This window comes from Hyla sarda, unplaced genomic scaffold, assembly GCF_029499605.1.
Source record: "Hyla sarda isolate aHylSar1 unplaced genomic scaffold, aHylSar1.hap1 scaffold_1567, whole genome shotgun sequence".
NCBI lineage: Eukaryota > Metazoa > Chordata > Amphibia > Anura > Hylidae > Hyla > Hyla sarda.
In genome coordinates, this window is record NW_026608203.1 from 25,922 (window position 1) to 45,181 (window position 19,260).

A 19,260-nucleotide genomic window follows, 5' to 3' on the forward strand; every position below is an offset into this window, starting at 1 on the left:
TAGATCTCAAAGTCTGTGCACAGAATTTAGCAAGGGCCTCGCACCTTCTGATGCATCAGGTAGGTGCACAATAGCATAGCCTAACCCTCTGTACTTTGGTCTATATTGATGCGGGACATAGACAGCCAGCTGATGACCAATCCATTAGTGCAATGGATGGCTGGAAGCATTTGTCTTTGCCTTTGCAATACCACAGAAGCAATGCATGGTCAATGTACAGCAATGACACACCTGTGTGAACAGCCAGGAGACCCCCCCCCCCCCCATGTTATGTTACATAGTTACATAGTTAGTACGGTCGAAAAAAGACATATGTCCATCAAGTTCAACCAGGGAATTAAGGGGTAGGGGTGTGGCGCGATATTGGGGAAGGGATGAGATTTTATATTTCTTCATAAGCATTAATCTTATTTTGTCAATTAGGAACATTCAGCACCCACCCGCTATCAAGGCAGCTGCCTATCATGTCATGCCCTACCTGCACAGGTGTGCTGGCTACTCAAATGATCCAATTAAGGAGGCCATTTAGTCAGCAGCAGCAGAAGTCCTGTGCCTGGACGCTCCAACAGCGGCCAGACACAAGCAGAAGCAGAAGCAGCAGAAGCAGCAGCAGCACCACCTTTTGTTTTTTGGCTGCAGCAGCAGCAAGGCCCACAGGGCTGGCTAGCTGGCTAGCCAGCAAGCAGGTAGCAATGAAAGTAGGAATCTTTCTTTTTAACCCTGTAAGGGGGTGGTGCACTGTACCCGAAGATACTGCCATATCGGGTCAATGCATAGGGCGACGGAAGCAAGCTTCGAAATCGGCCCCCGTTCTCAAAAATCCATTTAATATATGGTCCCCAGATAGGGGACGTATCAGATATTAAACTGATAAGAACAGATACTACACTTGATCTTAGCCAAAAGGCCGAGAAGCGATAACCGTGAAAGGGGCGGGCCCAACAAGGTGCCCTTCATGGGCACTATCACTGCTTGCTGTCAGGGAGGCTGCCAGACAATTTTCCATGCACACTCTGGGCTGGGGGGCAGTCAACCACCAGTACACACAGCAGAACCTAAACCCATACCATTATTGCTAAGCAGCAAGACAGGGGCCCATTGCACTCCCACGGGGCCTTTTTAAATGCAATCCATAACCCGGATTTGCCAGGAACCCTTCTTACTCCTCCTACTTGCATGTGACACTGGGCTTAGGATCTGCATAGGAAACACACACACAAGCACACACCTACCTTTGTTGCCTGCAGATGCCTCCTTGGCTGTCCCCAAACGGTATCAAACCAACACCCACGGGAAGCTGTAAGCATAGAGGACATGCCTGCACCCCATTGGACTTACCTGTGTGGGTTAAACCCGGGTTATTTGACAACCTATGGCGGTGATGGTTCTGCTCAGGCAGAGCAGTGCTGATGCTCCTCATAAAGCTGTCGCTGCTGTGAAGGTTCTAGGTGACATCACAAATCCCTATGGTTACATACACAACAAAGCTGGGTTGTTGTTGTTTACACTCTGCAAGGCCTGTGGAAGTGAGTGACATCATAGCACTGTAGTTCTGAGGGTTCTAGATGGATGCAACAATCTCCTGTTGCTTCTATGAAGGCCATAATAGACGACATCACCAAACAGCTCCATAGTCACATACACAGCAAAGGAGAGATGTTGTTTACACCTAGTGATGTCAGTGGTATTGAGTGACATCACAGCACAGTGCTAAGGCTCCTGGGCCTGGACACAGCAGCGGCTGCAATATCTCAACGGAGAATACGTTTATATATATGTGTGTGTGTGCGCGTATATATATATATATATATATATATATATATATATATATATATATTTCTCCGCCGAAATCACTTTTAAACCCATTTCCACCTTTTTTTCCCTTCTCTTCCTCTTACTTTTTTTTCACGTTTTTTTACGTTTTTCTCCTTTTCGACTCTTTTCTGGGCGTATTATTCTTCTTTTTCTTCTTTTTTTTCGTCTAATGCATACCCCATCAGTGCAGCAATGCTTATTCAATACCGCCAGCAGATGGAGACACTGGGGGATAATTTTCTAAGGATTTATACTGATTTTTCCTGTCTGAATTTGTCGCACAGAAAGTTGCAGGCCAAATATGTGTGACATTTCTGCGACTTTAGCTTCTAGAGCATTTTTACAACATTATACATAGGTGCTGAATACATAAAAAGCGACTGTTCAGCGACAGACAAGTCGCATCGGCTGAAAGTAGGCCAGAATGTCAGTCCATGTTGGAGCAGGTTTAGATACAGTCTAAAGTATAGATCTCAAAGTCTGTGCACAGAATTTAGCAAGGGCCTCGCACCTTCTGATGCATCAGGTAGGTGCACAATAGCATAGCCTAACCTTCTGTACTTTGGTCTATATTGATGCGGGACATAGACAGCCAGCTGATGACCAATCCATTAGTGCAATGGATGGCTGGAAGCATTTGTCTTTGCCTTTGCAATACCACAGAAGCAATGCATGGTCAATGTACAGCAATGACACACCTGTGTGAACAGCCAGGAGACCCCCCCCCCCCATGTTATGTTACATAGTTACATAGTTAGTACGGTCGAAAAAAGACATATGTCCATCAAGTTCAACCAGGGAATTAAGGGGTAGGGGTGTGGCGCGATATTGGGGAAGGGATGAGATTTTATATTTCTTCATAAGCATTAATCTTATTTTGTCAATTAGGAACATTCAGCACCCACCCGCTATCAAGGCAGCTGCCTATCATGTCATGCCCTACCTGCACAGGTGTGCTGGCTACTCAAATGATCCAATTAAGGAGGCCATTTAGTCAGCAGCAGCAGAAGTCCTGTGCCTGGACGCTCCAACAGCGGCCAGACACAAGCAGAAGCAGAAGCAGCAGAAGCAGCAGCAGCACCACCTTTTGTTTTTTGGCTGCAGCAGCAGCAAGGCCCACAGGGCTGGCTAGCTGGCTAGCCAGCAAGCAGGTAGCAATGAAAGTAGGAATCTTTCTTTTTAACCCTGTAAGGGGGTGGTGCACTGTACCCGAAGATACTGCCATATCGGGTCAATGCATAGGGCGACGGAAGCAAGCTTCGAAATCGGCCCCCGTTCTCAAAAATCCATTTAATATATGGTCCCCAGATAGGGGACGTATCAGATATTAAACTGATAAGAACAGATACTACACTTGATCTTAGCCAAAAGGCCGAGAAGCGATAACCGTGAAAGGGGCGGGCCCAACAAGGTGCCCTTCATGGGCACTATCACTGCTTGCTGTCAGGGAGGCTGCCAGACAATTTTCCATGCACACTCTGGGCTGGGGGGCAGTCAACCACCAGTACACACAGCAGAACCTAAACCCATACCATTATTGCTAAGCAGCAAGACAGGGGCCCATTGCACTCCCACGGGGCCTTTTTAAATGCAATCCATAACCCGGATTTGCCAGGAACCCTTCTTACTCCTCCTACTTGCATGTGACACTGGGCTTAGGATCTGCATAGGAAACACACACACAAGCACACACCTACCTTTGTTGCCTGCAGATGCCTCCTTGGCTGTCCCCAAACGGTATCAAACCAACACCCACGGGAAGCTGTAAGCATAGAGGACATGCCTGCACCCCATTGGACTTACCTGTGTGGGTTAAACCCGGGTTATTTGACAACCTATGGCGGTGATGGTTCTGCTCAGGCAGAGCAGTGCTGATGCTCCTCATAAAGCTGTCGCTGCTGTGAAGGTTCTAGGTGACATCACAAATCCCTATGGTTACATACACAACAAAGCTGGGTTGTTGTTGTTTACACTCTGCAAGGCCTGTGGAAGTGAGTGACATCATAGCACTGTAGTTCTGAGGGTTCTAGATGGATGCAACAATCTCCTGTTGCTTCTATGAAGGCCATAATAGACGACATCACCAAACAGCTCCATAGTCACATACACAGCAAAGGAGAGATGTTGTTTACACCTAGTGATGTCAGTGGTATTGAGTGACATCACAGCACAGTGCTAAGGCTCCTGGGCCTGGACACAGCAGCGGCTGCAATATCTCAACGGAGAATACGTTTATATATATGTGTGTGTGTGCGCGTATATATATATATATATATATATATATATATATATATTTCTCCGCCGAAATCACTTTTAAACCCATTTCCACCTTTTTTTCCCTTCTCTTCCTCTTACTTTTTTTTCACGTTTTTTTACGTTTTTCTCCTTTTCGCCTCTTTTCTGGGCGTATTATTCTTCTTTTTCTTCTTTTTTTTCGTCTAATGCATACCCCATCAGTGCAGCAATGCTTATTCAATACCGCCAGCAGATGGAGACACTGGGGGATAATTTTCTAAGGATTTATACTGATTTTTCCTGTCTGAATTTGTCGCACAGAAAGTTGCAGGCCAAATATGTGTGACATTTCTGCGACTTTAGCTTCTAGAGCATTTTTACAACATTATACATAGGTGCTGAATACATAAAAAGCGACTGTTCAGCGACAGACAAGTCGCATCGGCTGAAAGTAGGCCAGAATGTCAGTCCATGTTGGAGCAGGTTTAGATACAGTCTAAAGTATAGATCTCAAAGTCTGTGCACAGAATTTAGCAAGGGCCTCGCACCTTCTGATGCATCAGGTAGGTGCACAATAGCATAGCCTAACCCTCTGTACTTTGGTCTATATTGATGCGGGACATAGACAGCCAGCTGATGACCAATCCATTAGTGCAATGGATGGCTGGAAGCATTTGTCTTTGCCTTTGCAATACCACAGAAGCAATGCATGGTCAATGTACAGCAATGACACACCTGTGTGAACAGCCAGGAGACCCCTCCCCCCCCCCATGTTATGTTACATAGTTACATAGTTAGTACGGTCGAAAAAAGACATATGTCCATCAAGTTCAACCAGGGAATTAAGGGGTAGGGGTGTGGCGCGATATTGGGGAAGGGATGAGATTTTATATTTCTTCATAAGCATTAATCTTATTTTGTCAATTAGGAACATTCAGCACCCACCCGCTATCAAGGCAGCTGCCTATCATGTCATGCCCTACCTGCACAGGTGTGCTGGCTACTCAAATGATCCAATTAAGGAGGCCATTTAGTCAGCAGCAGCAGAAGTCCTGTGCCTGGACGCTCCAACAGCGGCCAGACACAAGCAGAAGCAGAAGCAGCAGAAGCAGCAGAAGCAGCAGCAGCACCACCTTTTGTTTTTTGGCTGCAGCAGCAGCAAGGCCCACAGGGCTGGCTAGCTGGCTAGCCAGCAAGCAGGTAGCAATGAAAGTAGGAATCTTTCTTTTTAACCCTGTAAGGGGGTGGTGCACTGTACCCGAAGATACTGCCATATCGGGTCAATGCATAGGGCGACGGAAGCAAGCTTCGAAATCGGCCCCCGTTCTCAAAAATCCATTTAATATATGGTCCCCAGATAGGGGACGTATCAGATATTAAACTGATAAGAACAGATACTACACTTGATCTTAGCCAAAAGGCCGAGAAGCGATAACCGTGAAAGGGGCGGGCCCAACAAGGTGCCCTTCATGGGCACTATCACTGCTTGCTGTCAGGGAGGCTGCCAGACAATTTTCCATGCACACTCTGGGCTGGGGGGCAGTCAACCACCAGTACACACAGCAGAACCTAAACCCATACCATTATTGCTAAGCAGCAAGACAGGGGCCCATTGCACTCCCACGGGGCCTTTTTAAATGCAATCCATAACCCGGATTTGCCAGGAACCCTTCTTACTCCTCCTACTTGCATGTGACACTGGGCTTAGGATCTGCATAGGAAACACACACACAAGCACACACCTACCTTTGTTGCCTGCAGATGCCTCCTTGGCTGTCCCCAAACGGTATCAAACCAACACCCACGGGAAGCTGTAAGCATAGAGGACATGCCTGCACCCCATTGGACTTACCTGTGTGGGTTAAACCCGGGTTATTTGACAACCTATGGCGGTGATGGTTCTGCTCAGGCAGAGCAGTGCTGATGCTCCTCATAAAGCTGTCGCTGCTGTGAAGGTTCTAGGTGACATCACAAATCCCTATGGTTACATACACAACAAAGCTGGGTTGTTGTTGTTTACACTCTGCAAGGCCTGTGGAAGTGAGTGACATCATAGCACTGTAGTTCTGAGGGTTCTAGATGGATGCAACAATCTCCTGTTGCTTCTATGAAGGCCATAATAGACGACATCACCAAACAGCTCCATAGTCACATACACAGCAAAGGAGAGATGTTGTTTACACCTAGTGATGTCAGTGGTATTGAGTGACATCACAGCACAGTGCTAAGGCTCCTGGGCCTGGACACAGCAGCGGCTGCAATATCTCAACGGAGAATACGTTTATATATATGTGTGTGTGTGCGCGTATATATATATATATATATATATATATATATTTCTCCGCCGAAATCACTTTTAAACCCATTTCCACCTTTTTTTCCCTTCTCTTCCTCTTACTTTTTTTTCACGTTTTTTTACGTTTTTCTCCTTTTCGCCTCTTTTCTGGGCGTATTATTCTTCTTTTTCTTCTTTTTTTTCGTCTAATGCATACCCCATCAGTGCAGCAATGCTTATTCAATACCGCTAGCAGATGGAGACACTGGGGGATAATTTTCTAAGGATTTATACTGATTTTTCCTGTCTGAATTTGTCGCACAGAAAGTTGCAGGCCAAATATGTGTGACATTTCTGCGACTTTAGCTTCTAGAGCATTTTTACAACATTATACATAGGTGCTGAATACATAAAAAGCGACTGTTCAGCGACAGACAAGTCGCATCGGCTGAAAGTAGGCCAGAATGTCAGTCCATGTTGGAGCAGGTTTAGATACAGTCTAAAGTATAGATCTCAAAGTCTGTGCACAGAATTTAGCAAGGGCCTCGCACCTTCTGATGCATCAGGTAGGTGCACAATAGCATAGCCTAACCCTCTGTACTTTGGTCTATATTGATGCGGGACATAGACAGCCAGCTGATGACCAATCCATTAGTGCAATGGATGGCTGGAAGCATTTGTCTTTGCCTTTGCAATACCACAGAAGCAATGCATGGTCAATGTACAGCAATGACACACCTGTGTGAACAGCCAGGAGACCCCCCCCCCCCCCCCCATGTTATGTTACATAGTTACATAGTTAGTACGGTCGAAAAAAGACATATGTCCATCAAGTTCAACCAGGGAATTAAGGGGTAGGGGTGTGGCGCGATATTGGGGAAGGGATGAGATTTTATATTTCTTCATAAGCATTAATCTTATTTTGTCAATTAGGAACATTCAGCACCCACCCGCTATCAAGGCAGCTGCCTATCATGTCATGCCCTACCTGCACAGGTGTGCTGGCTACTCAAATGATCCAATTAAGGAGGCCATTTAGTCAGCAGCAGCAGAAGTCCTGTGCCTGGACGCTCCAACAGCGGCCAGACACAAGCAGAAGCAGAAGCAGCAGAAGCAGCAGCAGCACCACCTTTTGTTTTTTGGCTGCAGCAGCAGCAAGGCCCACAGGGCTGGCTAGCTGGCTAGCCAGCAAGCAGGTAGCAATGAAAGTAGGAATCTTTCTTTTTAACCCTGTAAGGGGGTGGTGCACTGTACCCGAAGATACTGCCATATCGGGTCAATGCATAGGGCGACGGAAGCAAGCTTCGAAATCGGCCCCCGTTCTCAAAAATCCATTTAATATATGGTCCCCAGATAGGGGACGTATCAGATATTAAACTGATAAGAACAGATACTACACTTGATCTTAGCCAAAAGGCCGAGAAGCGATAACCGTGAAAGGGGCGGGCCCAACAAGGTGCCCTTCATGGGCACTATCACTGCTTGCTGTCAGGGAGGCTGCCAGACAATTTTCCATGCACACTCTGGGCTGGGGGGCAGTCAACCACCAGTACACACAGCAGAACCTAAACCCATACCATTATTGCTAAGCAGCAAGACAGGGGCCCATTGCACTCCCACGGGGCCTTTTTAAATGCAATCCATAACCCGGATTTGCCAGGAACCCTTCTTACTCCTCCTACTTGCATGTGACACTGGGCTTAGGATCTGCATAGGAAACACACACACAAGCACACACCTACCTTTGTTGCCTGCAGATGCCTCCTTGGCTGTCCCCAAACGGTATCAAACCAACACCCACGGGAAGCTGTAAGCATAGAGGACATGCCTGCACCCCATTGGACTTACCTGTGTGGGTTAAACCCGGGTTATTTGACAACCTATGGCGGTGATGGTTCTGCTCAGGCAGAGCAGTGCTGATGCTCCTCATAAAGCTGTCGCTGCTGTGAAGGTTCTAGGTGACATCACAAATCCCTATGGTTACATACACAACAAAGCTGGGTTGTTGTTGTTTACACTCTGCAAGGCCTGTGGAAGTGAGTGACATCATAGCACTGTAGTTCTGAGGGTTCTAGATGGATGCAACAATCTCCTGTTGCTTCTATGAAGGCCATAATAGACGACATCACCAAACAGCTCCATAGTCACATACACAGCAAAGGAGAGATGTTGTTTACACCTAGTGATGTCAGTGGTATTGAGTGACATCACAGCACAGTGCTAAGGCTCCTGGGCCTGGACACAGCAGCGGCTGCAATATCTCAACGGAGAATACGTTTATATATATGTGTGTGTGTGCGCGTATATATATATATATATATATATATATATATATATATATATATATTTCTCCGCCGAAATCACTTTTAAACCCATTTCCACCTTTTTTTCCCTTCTCTTCCTCTTACTTTTTTTTCACGTTTTTTTACGTTTTTCTCCTTTTCGCCTCTTTTCTGGGCGTATTATTCCTCTTTTTCTTCTTTTTTTTCGTCTAATGCATACCCCATCAGTGCAGCAATGCTTATTCAATACCGCCAGCAGATGGAGACACTGGGGGATAATTTTCTAAGGATTTATACTGATTTTTCCTGTCTGAATTTGTCGCACAGAAAGTTGCAGGCCAATATGTGTGACATTTCTGCGACTTTAGCTTCTAGAGCATTTTTACAACATTATACATAGGTGCTGAATACATAAAAAGCGACTGTTCAGCGACAGACAAGTCGCATCGGCTGAAAGTAGGCCAGAATGTCAGTCCATGTTGGAGCAGGTTTAGATACAGTCTAAAGTATAGATCTCAAAGTCTGTGCACAGAATTTAGCAAGGGCCTCGCACCTTCTGATGCATCAGGTAGGTGCACAATAGCATAGCCTAACCCTCTGTACTTTGGTCTATATTGATGCGGGACATAGACAGCCAGCTGATGACCAATCCATTAGTGCAATGGATGGCTGGAAGCATTTGTCTTTGCCTTTGCAATACCACAGAAGCAATGCATGGTCAATGTACAGCAATGACACACCTGTGTGAACAGCCAGGAGACCCCCCCCCCCCCCCCCATGTTATGTTACATAGTTACATAGTTAGTACGGTCGAAAAAAGACATATGTCCATCAAGTTCAACCAGGGAATTAAGGGGTAGGGGTGTGGCGCGATATTGGGGAAGGGATGAGATTTTATATTTCTTCATAAGCATTAATCTTATTTTGTCAATTAGGAACATTCAGCACCCACCCGCTATCAAGGCAGCTGCCTATCATGTCATGCCCTACCTGCACAGGTGTGCTGGCTACTCAAATGATCCAATTAAGGAGGCCATTTAGTCAGCAGCAGCAGAAGTCCTGTGCCTGGACGCTCCAACAGCGGCCAGACACAAGCAGAAGCAGAAGCAGCAGAAGCAGCAGCAGCACCACCTTTTGTTTTTTGGCTGCAGCAGCAGCAAGGCCCACAGGGCTGGCTAGCTGGCTAGCCAGCAAGCAGGTAGCAATGAAAGTAGGAATCTTTCTTTTTAACCCTGTAAGGGGGTGGTGCACTGTACCCGAAGATACTGCCATATCGGGTCAATGCATAGGGCGACGGAAGCAAGCTTCGAAATCGGCCCCCGTTCTCAAAAATCCATTTAATATATGGTCCCCAGATAGGGGACGTATCAGATATTAAACTGATAAGAACAGATACTACACTTGATCTTAGCCAAAAGGCCGAGAAGCGATAACTGTGAAAGGGGCGGGCCCAACAAGGTGCCCTTCATGGGCACTATCACTGCTTGCTGTCAGGGAGGCTGCCAGACAATTTTCCATGCACACTCTGGGCTGGGGGGCAGTCAACCACCAGTACACACAGCAGAACCTAAACCCATACCATTATTGCTAAGCAGCAAGACAGGGGCCCATTGCACTCCCACGGGGCCTTTTTAAATGCAATCCATAACCCGGATTTGCCAGGAACCCTTCTTACTCCTCCTACTTGCATGTGACACTGGGCTTAGGATCTGCATAGGAAACACACACACAAGCACACACCTACCTTTGTTGCCTGCAGATGCCTCCTTGGCTGTCCCCAAACGGTATCAAACCAACACCCACGGGAAGCTGTAAGCATAGAGGACATGCCTGCACCCCATTGGACTTACCTGTGTGGGTTAAACCCGGGTTATTTGACAACCTATGGCGGTGATGGTTCTGCTCAGGCAGAGCAGTGCTGATGCTCCTCATAAAGCTGTCGCTGCTGTGAAGGTTCTAGGTGACATCACAAATCCCTATGGTTACATACACAACAAAGCTGGGTTGTTGTTGTTTACACTCTGCAAGGCCTGTGGAAGTGAGTGACATCATAGCACTGTAGTTCTGAGGGTTCTAGATGGATGCAACAATCTCCTGTTGCTTCTATGAAGGCCATAATAGACGACATCACCAAACAGCTCCATAGTCACATACACAGCAAAGGAGAGATGTTGTTTACACCTAGTGATGTCAGTGGTATTGAGTGACATCACAGCACAGTGCTAAGGCTCCTGGGCCTGGACACAGCAGCGGCTGCAATATCTCAACGGAGAATACGTTTATATATATGTGTGTGTGTGCGCGTATATATATATATATATATATATATATATATATATATATATATTTCTCCGCCGAAATCACGTTTAAACCCATTTCCACCTTTTTTTCCCTTCTCTTCCTCTTACTTTTTTTTCACGTTTTTTTACGTTTTTCTCCTTTTCGCCTCTTTTCTGGGCGTATTATTCTTCTTTTTCTTCTTTTTTTTTCGTCTAATGCATACCCCATCAGTGCAGCAATGCTTATTCAATACCGCCAGCAGATGGAGACACTGGGGGATAATTTTCTAAGGATTTATACTGATTTTTCCTGTCTGAATTTGTCGCACAGAAAGTTGCAGGCCAAATATGTGTGACATTTCTGCGACTTTAGCTTCTAGAGCATTTTTACAACATTATACATAGGTGCTGAATACATAAAAAGCGACTGTTCAGCGACAGACAAGTCGCATCGGCTGAAAGTAGGCCAGAATGTCAGTCCATGTTGGAGCAGGTTTAGATACAGTCTAAAGTATAGATCTCAAAGTCTGTGCACAGAATTTAGCAAGGGCCTCGCACCTTCTGATGCATCAGGTAGGTGCACAATAGCATAGCCTAACCCTCTGTACTTTGGTCTATATTGATGCGGGACATAGACAGCCAGCTGATGACCAATCCATTAGTGCAATGGATGGCTGGAAGCATTTGTCTTTGCCTTTGCAATACCACAGAAGCAATGCATGGTCAATGTACAGCAATGACACACCTGTGTGAACAGCCAGGAGACCCCCCCCCCCCCCCATGTTATGTTACATAGTTACATAGTTAGTACGGTCGAAAAAAGACATATGTCCATCAAGTTCAACCAGGGAATTAAGGGGTAGGGGTGTGGCGCGATATTGGGGAAGGGATGAGATTTTATATTTCTTCATAAGCATTAATCTTATTTTGTCAATTAGGAACATTCAGCACCCACCCGCTATCAAGGCAGCTGCCTATCATGTCATGCCCTACCTGCACAGGTGTGCTGGCTACTCAAATGATCCAATTAAGGAGGCCATTTAGTCAGCAGCAGCAGAAGTCCTGTGCCTGGACGCTCCAACAGCGGCCAGACACAAGCAGAAGCAGAAGCAGCAGAAGCAGCAGCAGCACCACCTTTTGTTTTTTGGCTGCAGCAGCAGCAAGGCCCACAGGGCTGGCTAGCTGGCTAGCCAGCAAGCAGGTAGCAATGAAAGTAGGAATCTTTCTTTTTAACCCTGTAAGGAGGTGGTGCACTGTACCCGAAGATACTGCCATATCGGGTCAATGCATAGGGCGACGGAAGCAAGCTTCGAAATCGGCCCCCGTTCTCAAAAATCCATTTAATATATGGTCCCCAGATAGGGGACGTATCAGATATTAAACTGATAAGAACAGATACTACACTTGATCTTAGCCAAAAGGCCGAGAAGCGATAACCGTGAAAGGGGCGGGCCCAACAAGGTGCCCTTCATGGGCACTATCACTGCTTGCTGTCAGGGAGGCTGCCAGACAATTTTCCATGCACACTCTGGGCTGGGGGGCAGTCAACCACCAGTACACACAGCAGAACCTAAACCCATACCATTATTGCTAAGCAGCAAGACAGGGGCCCATTGCACTCCCACGGGGCCTTTTTAAATGCAATCCATAACCCGGATTTGCCAGGAACCCTTCTTACTCCTCCTACTTGCATGTGACACTGGGCTTAGGATCTGCATAGGAAACACACACACAAGCACACACCTACCTTTGTTGCCTGCAGATGCCTCCTTGGCTGTCCCCAAACGGTATCAAACCAACACCTACGGGAAGCTGTAAGCATAGAGGACATGCCTGCACCCCATTGGACTTACCTGTGTGGGTTAAACCCGGGTTATTTGACAACCTATGGCGGTGATGGTTCTGCTCAGGCAGAGCAGTGCTGATGCTCCTCATAAAGCTGTCGCTGCTGTGAAGGTTCTAGGTGACATCACAAATCCCTATGGTTACATACACAACAAAGCTGGGTTGTTGTTGTTTACACTCTGCAAGGCCTGTGGAAGTGAGTGACATCATAGCACTGTAGTTCTGAGGGTTCTAGATGGATGCAACAATCTCCTGTTGCTTCTATGAAGGCCATAATAGACGACATCACCAAACAGCTCCATAGTCACATACACAGCAAAGGAGAGATGTTGTTTACACCTAGTGATGTCAGTGGTATTGAGTGACATCACAGCACAGTGCTAAGGCTCCTGGGCCTGGACACAGCAGCGGCTGCAATATCTCAACGGAGAATACGTTTATATATATGTGTGTGTGTGCGCGTATATATATATATATATATATATATATATATATATATATATATATATATATTTCTCCGCCGAAATCACTTTTAAACCCATTTCCACCTTTTTTTCCCTTCTCTTCCTCTTACTTTTTTTTCACGTTTTTTTACGTTTTTCTCCTTTTCGCCTCTTTTCTGGGCGTATTATTCTTCTTTTTCTTCTTTTTTTTCGTCTAATGCATACCCCATCAGTGCAGCAATGCTTATTCAATACCGCCAGCAGATGGAGACACTGGGGGATAATTTTCTAAGGATTTATACTGATTTTTCCTGTCTGAATTTGTCGCACAGAAAGTTGCAGGCCAAATATGTGTGACATTTCTGCGACTTTAGCTTCTAGAGCATTTTTACAACATTATACATAGGTGCTGAATACATAAAAAGCGACTGTTCAGAGACAGACAAGTCGCATCGGCTGAAAGTAGGCCAGAATGTCAGTCCATGTTGGAGCAGGTTTAGATACAGTCTAAAGTATAGATCTCAAAGTCTGTGCACAGAATTTAGCAAGGGCCTCGCACCTTCTGATGCATCAGGTAGGTGCACAATAGCATAGCCTAACCCTCTGTACTTTGGTCTATATTGATGCGGGACATAGACAGCCAGCTGATGACCAATCCATTAGTGCAATGGATGGCTGGAAGCATTTGTCTTTGCCTTTGCAATACCACAGAAGCAATGCATGGTCAATGTACAGCAATGACACACCTGTGTGAACAGCCAGGAGACCCCCCCCCCCCCATGTTATGTTACATAGTTACATAGTTAGTACGGTCGAAAAAAGACATATGTCCATCAAGTTCAACCAGGGAATTAAGGGGTAGGGGTGTGGCGCGATATTGGGGAAGGGATGAGATTTTATATTTCTTCATAAGCATTAATCTTATTTTGTCAATTAGGAACATTCAGCACCCACCCGCTATCAAGGCAGCTGCCTATCATGTCATGCCCTACCTGCACAGGTGTGCTGGCTACTCAAATGATCCAATTAAGGAGGCCATTTAGTCAGCAGCAGCAGAAGTCCTGTGCCTGGACGCTCCAACAGCGGCCAGACACAAGCAGAAGCAGAAGCAGCAGAAGCAGCAGCAGCAGCACCACCTTTTGTTTTTTGGCTGCAGCAGCAGCAAGGCCCACAGGGCTGGCTAGCTGGCTAGCCAGCAAGCAGGTAGCAATGAAAGTAGGAATCTTTCTTTTTAACCCTGTAAGGGGGTGGTGCACTGTACCCGAAGATACTGCCATATCGGGTCAATGCATAGGGCGACGGAAGCAAGCTTCGAAATCGGCCCCCGTTCTCAAAAATCCATTTAATATATGGTCCCCAGATAGGGGACGTATCAGATATTAAACTGATAAGAACAGATACTACACTTGATCTTAGCCAAAAGGCCGAGAAGCGATAACCGTGAAAGGGGCGGGCCCAACAAGGTGCCCTTCATGGGCACTATCACTGCTTGCTGTCAGGGAGGCTGCCAGACAATTTTCCATGCACACTCTGGGCTGGGGGGCAGTCAACCACCAGTACACACAGCAGAACCTAAACCCATACCATTATTGCTAAGCAGCAAGACAGGGGCCCATTGCACTCCCACGGGGCCTTTTTAAATGCAATCCATAACCCGGATTTGCCAGGAACCCTTCTTACTCCTCCTACTTGCATGTGACACTGGGCTTAGGATCTGCATAGGAAACACACACACAAGCACACACCTACCTTTGTTGCCTGCAGATGCCTCCTTGGCTGTCCCCAAACGGTATCAAACCAACACCCACGGGAAGCTGTAAGCATAGAGGACATGCCTGCACCCCATTGGACTTACCTGTGTGGGTTAAACCCGGGTTATTTGACAACCTATGGCGGTGATGGTTCTGCTCAGGCAGAGCAGTGCTGATGCTCCTCATAAAGCTGTCGCTGCTGTGAAGGTTCTAGGTGACATCACAAATCCCTATGGTTACATACACAACAAAGCTGGGTTGTTGTTGTTTACACTCTGCAAGGCCTGTGGAAGTGAGTGACATCATAGCACTGTAGTTCTGAGGGTTCTAGATGGATGCAACAATCTCCTGTTGCTTCTATGAAGGCCATAATAGACGACATCACCAAACAGCTCCATAGTCACATACACAGCAAAGGAGAGATGTTGTTTACACCTAGTGATGTCAGTGGTATTGAGTGACATCACAGCACAGTGCTAAGGCTCCTGGGCCTGGACACAGCAGCGGCTGCAATATCTCAACGGAGAATACGTTTATATATATGTGTGTGTGTGCGCGTATATATATATATATATATATATATATATATATATATATATATATTTCTCCGCCGAAATCACGTTTAAACCCATTTCCACCTTTTTTTCCCTTCTCTTCCTCTTACTTTTTTTTCAAGTTTTTTTACGTTTTTCTCCTTTTCGCCTCTTTTCTGGGCGTATTATTCTTCTTTTTCTTCTTTTTTTTCGTCTAATGCATACCCCATCAGTGCAGCAATGCTTATTCAATACCGCCAGCAGATGGAGACACTGGGGGATAATTTTCTAAGGATTTATACTGATTTTTCCTGTCTGAATTTGTCGCACAGAAAGTTGCAGGCCAAATATGTGTGACATTTCTGCGACTTTAGCTTCTAGAGCATTTTTACAACATTATACATAGGTGCTGAATACATAAAAAGCGACTGTTCAGCGACAGACAAGTCGCATCGGCTGAAAGTAGGCCAGAATGTCAGTCCATGTTGGAGCAGGTTTAGATACAGTCTAAAGTATAGATCTCAAAGTCTGTGCACAGAATTTAGCAAGGGCCTCGCACCTTCTGATGCATCAGGTAGGTGCACAATAGCATAGCCTAACCCTCTGTACTTTGGTCTATATTGATGCGGGACATAGACAGCCAGCTGATGACCAATCCATTAGTGCAATGGATGGCTGGAAGCATTTGTCTTTGCCTTTGCAATACCACAGAAGCAATGCATGGTCAATGTACAGCAATGACACACCTGTGTGAACAGCCAGGAGACCCCCCCCCCCCCATGTTATGTTACATAGTTACATAGTTAGTACGGTCGAAAAAAGACATATGTCCATCAAGTTCAACCAGGGAATTAAGGGGTAGGGGTGTGGCGCGATATTGGGGAAGGGATGAGATTTTATATTTCTTCATAAGCATTAATCTTATTTTGTCAATTAGGAACATTCAGCACCCACCCGCTATCAAGGCAGCTGCCTATCATGTCATGCCCTACCTGCACAGGTGTGCTGGCTACTCAAATGATCCAATTAAGGAGGCCATTTAGTCAGCAGCAGCAGAAGTCCTGTGCCTGGACGCTCCAACAGCGGCCAGACACAAGCAGAAGCAGAAGCAGCAGAAGCAGCAGCAGCACCACCTTTTGTTTTTTGGCTGCAGCAGCAGCAAGGCCCACAGGGCTGGCTAGCTGGCTAGCCAGCAAGCAGGTAGCAATGAAAGTAGGAATCTTTCTTTTTAACCCTGTAAGGAGGTGGTGCACTGTACCCGAAGATACTGCCATATCGGGTCAATGCATAGGGCGACGGAAGCAAGCTTCGAAATCGGCCCCCGTTCTCAAAAATCCATTTAATATATGGTCCCCAGATAGGGGACGTATCAGATATTAAACTGATAAGAACAGATACTACACTTGATCTTAGCCAAAAGGCCGAGAAGCGATAACCGTGAAAGGGGCGGGCCCAACAAGGTGCCCTTCATGGGCACTATCACTGCTTGCTGTCAGGGAGGCTGCCAGACAATTTTCCATGCACACTCTGGGCTGGGGGGCAGTCAACCACCAGTACACACAGCAGAACCTAAACCCATACCATTATTGCTAAGCAGCAAGACAGGGGCCCATTGCACTCCCACGGGGCCTTTTTAAATGCAATCCATAACCCGGATTTGCCAGGAACCCTTCTTACTCCTCCTACTTGCATGTGACACTGGGCTTAGGATCTGCATAGGAAACACACACACAAGCACACACCTACCTTTGTTGCCTGCAGATGCCTCCTTGGCTGTCCCCAAACGGTATCAAACCAACACCCACGGGAAGCTGTAAGCATAGAGGACATGCCTGCACCCCATTGGACTTACCTGTGTGGGTTAAACCCGGGTTATTTGACAACCTATGGCGGTGATGGTTCTGCTCAGGCAGAGCAGTGCTGATGCTCCTCATAAAGCTGTCGCTGCTGTGAAGGTTCTAGGTGACATCACAAATCCCTATGGTTACATACACAACAAAGCTGGGTTGTTGTTGTTTACACTCTGCAAGGCCTGTGGAAGTGAGTGACATCATAGCACTGTAGTTCTGAGGGTTCTAGATGGATGCAACAATCTCCTGTTGCTTCTATGAAGGCCATAATAGACGACATCACCAAACAGCTCCATAGTCACATACACAGCAAAGGAGAGATGTTGTTTACACCTAGTGATGTCAGTGGTATTGAGTGACATCACAGCACAGTGCTAAGGCTCCTGGGCCTGGACACAGCAGCGGCTGCAATATCTCAACGGAGAATACGTTTATATATATGTGTGTGTGTGCGCGTATATATATATATATATATATATATATATATATATATATATATATATTCTCCGCCGAAATCACTTTTAAACCCATTTCCACCTTTTTTTCCCTTCTCTTCCTCTTACTTTTTTTTCACGTTTTTTTACGTTTTTCTCCTTTTCGCCTCTTTTCTGGGCGTATTATTCTTCTTTTTCTTCTTTTTTTTCGTCTAATGCATACCCCATCAGTGCAGCAATGCTTATTCAATACCGCCAGCAGATGGAGACACTGGGGGATAATTTTCTAAGGATTTATACTGATTTTTCCTGTCTGAATTTGTCGCACAGAAAGTTGCAGGCCAAATATGTGTGACATTTCTGCGACTTTAGCTTCTAGAGCATTTTTACAACATTATACATAGGTGCTGAATACATAAAAAGCGACTGTTCAGCGACAGACAAGTCGCATCGGCTGAAAGTAGGCCAGAATGTCAGTCCATGTTGGAGCAGGTTTAGATACAGTCTAAAGTATAGATCTCAAAGTCTGTGCACAGAATTTAGCAAGGGCCTCGCACCTTCTGATGCATCAGGTAGGTGCACAATAGCATAGCCTAACCCTCTGTACTTTGGTCTATATTGATGCGGGACATAGACAGCCAGCTGATGACCAATCCATTAGTGCAATGGATGGCTGGAAGCATTTGTCTTTGCCTTTGCAATACCACAGAAGCAATGCATGGTCAATGTACAGCAATGACACACCTGTGTGAACAGCCAGGAGACCCCCCCCCCCCCCATGTTATGTTACATAGTTACATAGTTAGTACGGTCGAAAAAAGACATATGTCCATCAAGTTCAACCAGGGAATTAAGGGGTAGGGGTGTGGCGCGATATTGGGGAAGGGATGAGATTTTATATTTCTTCATAAGCATTAATCTTATTTTGTCAATTAGGAACATTCAGCACCCACCCGCTATCAAGGCAGCTGCCTATCATGTCATGCCCTACCTGCACAGGTGTGCTGGCTACTCAAATGATCCAATTAAGGAGGCCATTTAGTCAGCAGCAGCAGAAGTCCTGTGCCTGGACGCTCCAACAGCGGCCAGACACAAGCAGAAGCAGAAGCAGCAGAAGCAGCAGCAGCAGCACCACCTTTTGTTTTTTGGCTGCAGCAGCAGCAAGGCCCACAGGGCTGGCTAGCTGGCTAGCCAGCAAGCAGGTAGCAATGAAAGTAGGAATCTTTCTTTTTAACCCTGTAAGGGGGTGGTGCACTGTACCCGAAGATACTGCCATATCGGGTCAATGCATAGGGCGACGGAAGCAAGCTTCGAAATCGGCCCCCGTTCTCAAAAATCCATTTAATATATGGTCCCCAGATAGGGGACGTATCAGATATTAAACTGATAAGAACAGATACTACACTTGATCTTAGCCAAAAGGCCGAGAAGCGATAACCGTGAAAGGGGCGGGCCCAACAAGGTGCCCTTCATGGGCACTATCACTGCTTGCTGTCAGGGAGGCTGCCAGACAATTTT

At 46.2% G+C, this 19,260-nt stretch overlaps 9 non-coding genes across 9 annotated transcripts; all 9 read right to left on the reverse strand.

Annotated features, from left to right (window-relative positions):
• Positions 1-728: 728 nt before the first annotated feature.
• Positions 729-919, reverse strand: LOC130310232 (U2 spliceosomal RNA). Its single transcript, XR_008858766.1, has one exon. It is a non-coding gene; the product is annotated as a U2 spliceosomal RNA (small nuclear RNA).
• Positions 920-3,008: 2,089 nt separating this feature from the next.
• Positions 3,009-3,199, reverse strand: LOC130310233 (U2 spliceosomal RNA). The gene has a single exon (XR_008858767.1). It is a non-coding gene; the product is annotated as a U2 spliceosomal RNA (small nuclear RNA).
• A 2,093-nt stretch (positions 3,200-5,292) lies between these two features.
• Positions 5,293-5,483, reverse strand: LOC130310234 (U2 spliceosomal RNA). Its single transcript, XR_008858768.1, has one exon. It is a non-coding gene; the product is annotated as a U2 spliceosomal RNA (small nuclear RNA).
• A 2,080-nt stretch (positions 5,484-7,563) lies between these two features.
• On the reverse strand, positions 7,564-7,754 carry LOC130310236 (U2 spliceosomal RNA). The gene has a single exon (XR_008858770.1). It is a non-coding gene; the product is annotated as a U2 spliceosomal RNA (small nuclear RNA).
• Positions 7,755-9,847: 2,093 nt separating this feature from the next.
• On the reverse strand, positions 9,848-10,038 carry LOC130310237 (U2 spliceosomal RNA). Its single transcript, XR_008858771.1, has one exon. It is a non-coding gene; the product is annotated as a U2 spliceosomal RNA (small nuclear RNA).
• A 2,091-nt stretch (positions 10,039-12,129) lies between these two features.
• LOC130310223 (U2 spliceosomal RNA) lies at positions 12,130-12,320 on the reverse strand. Its single transcript, XR_008858758.1, has one exon. It is a non-coding gene; the product is annotated as a U2 spliceosomal RNA (small nuclear RNA).
• A 2,099-nt stretch (positions 12,321-14,419) lies between these two features.
• On the reverse strand, positions 14,420-14,610 carry LOC130310238 (U2 spliceosomal RNA). The gene has a single exon (XR_008858772.1). It is a non-coding gene; the product is annotated as a U2 spliceosomal RNA (small nuclear RNA).
• Positions 14,611-16,700: 2,090 nt separating this feature from the next.
• On the reverse strand, positions 16,701-16,891 carry LOC130310235 (U2 spliceosomal RNA). Its single transcript, XR_008858769.1, has one exon. It is a non-coding gene; the product is annotated as a U2 spliceosomal RNA (small nuclear RNA).
• A 2,095-nt stretch (positions 16,892-18,986) lies between these two features.
• LOC130310239 (U2 spliceosomal RNA) lies at positions 18,987-19,177 on the reverse strand. Its single transcript, XR_008858773.1, has one exon. It is a non-coding gene; the product is annotated as a U2 spliceosomal RNA (small nuclear RNA).
• Positions 19,178-19,260: the final 83 nt, after the last annotated feature.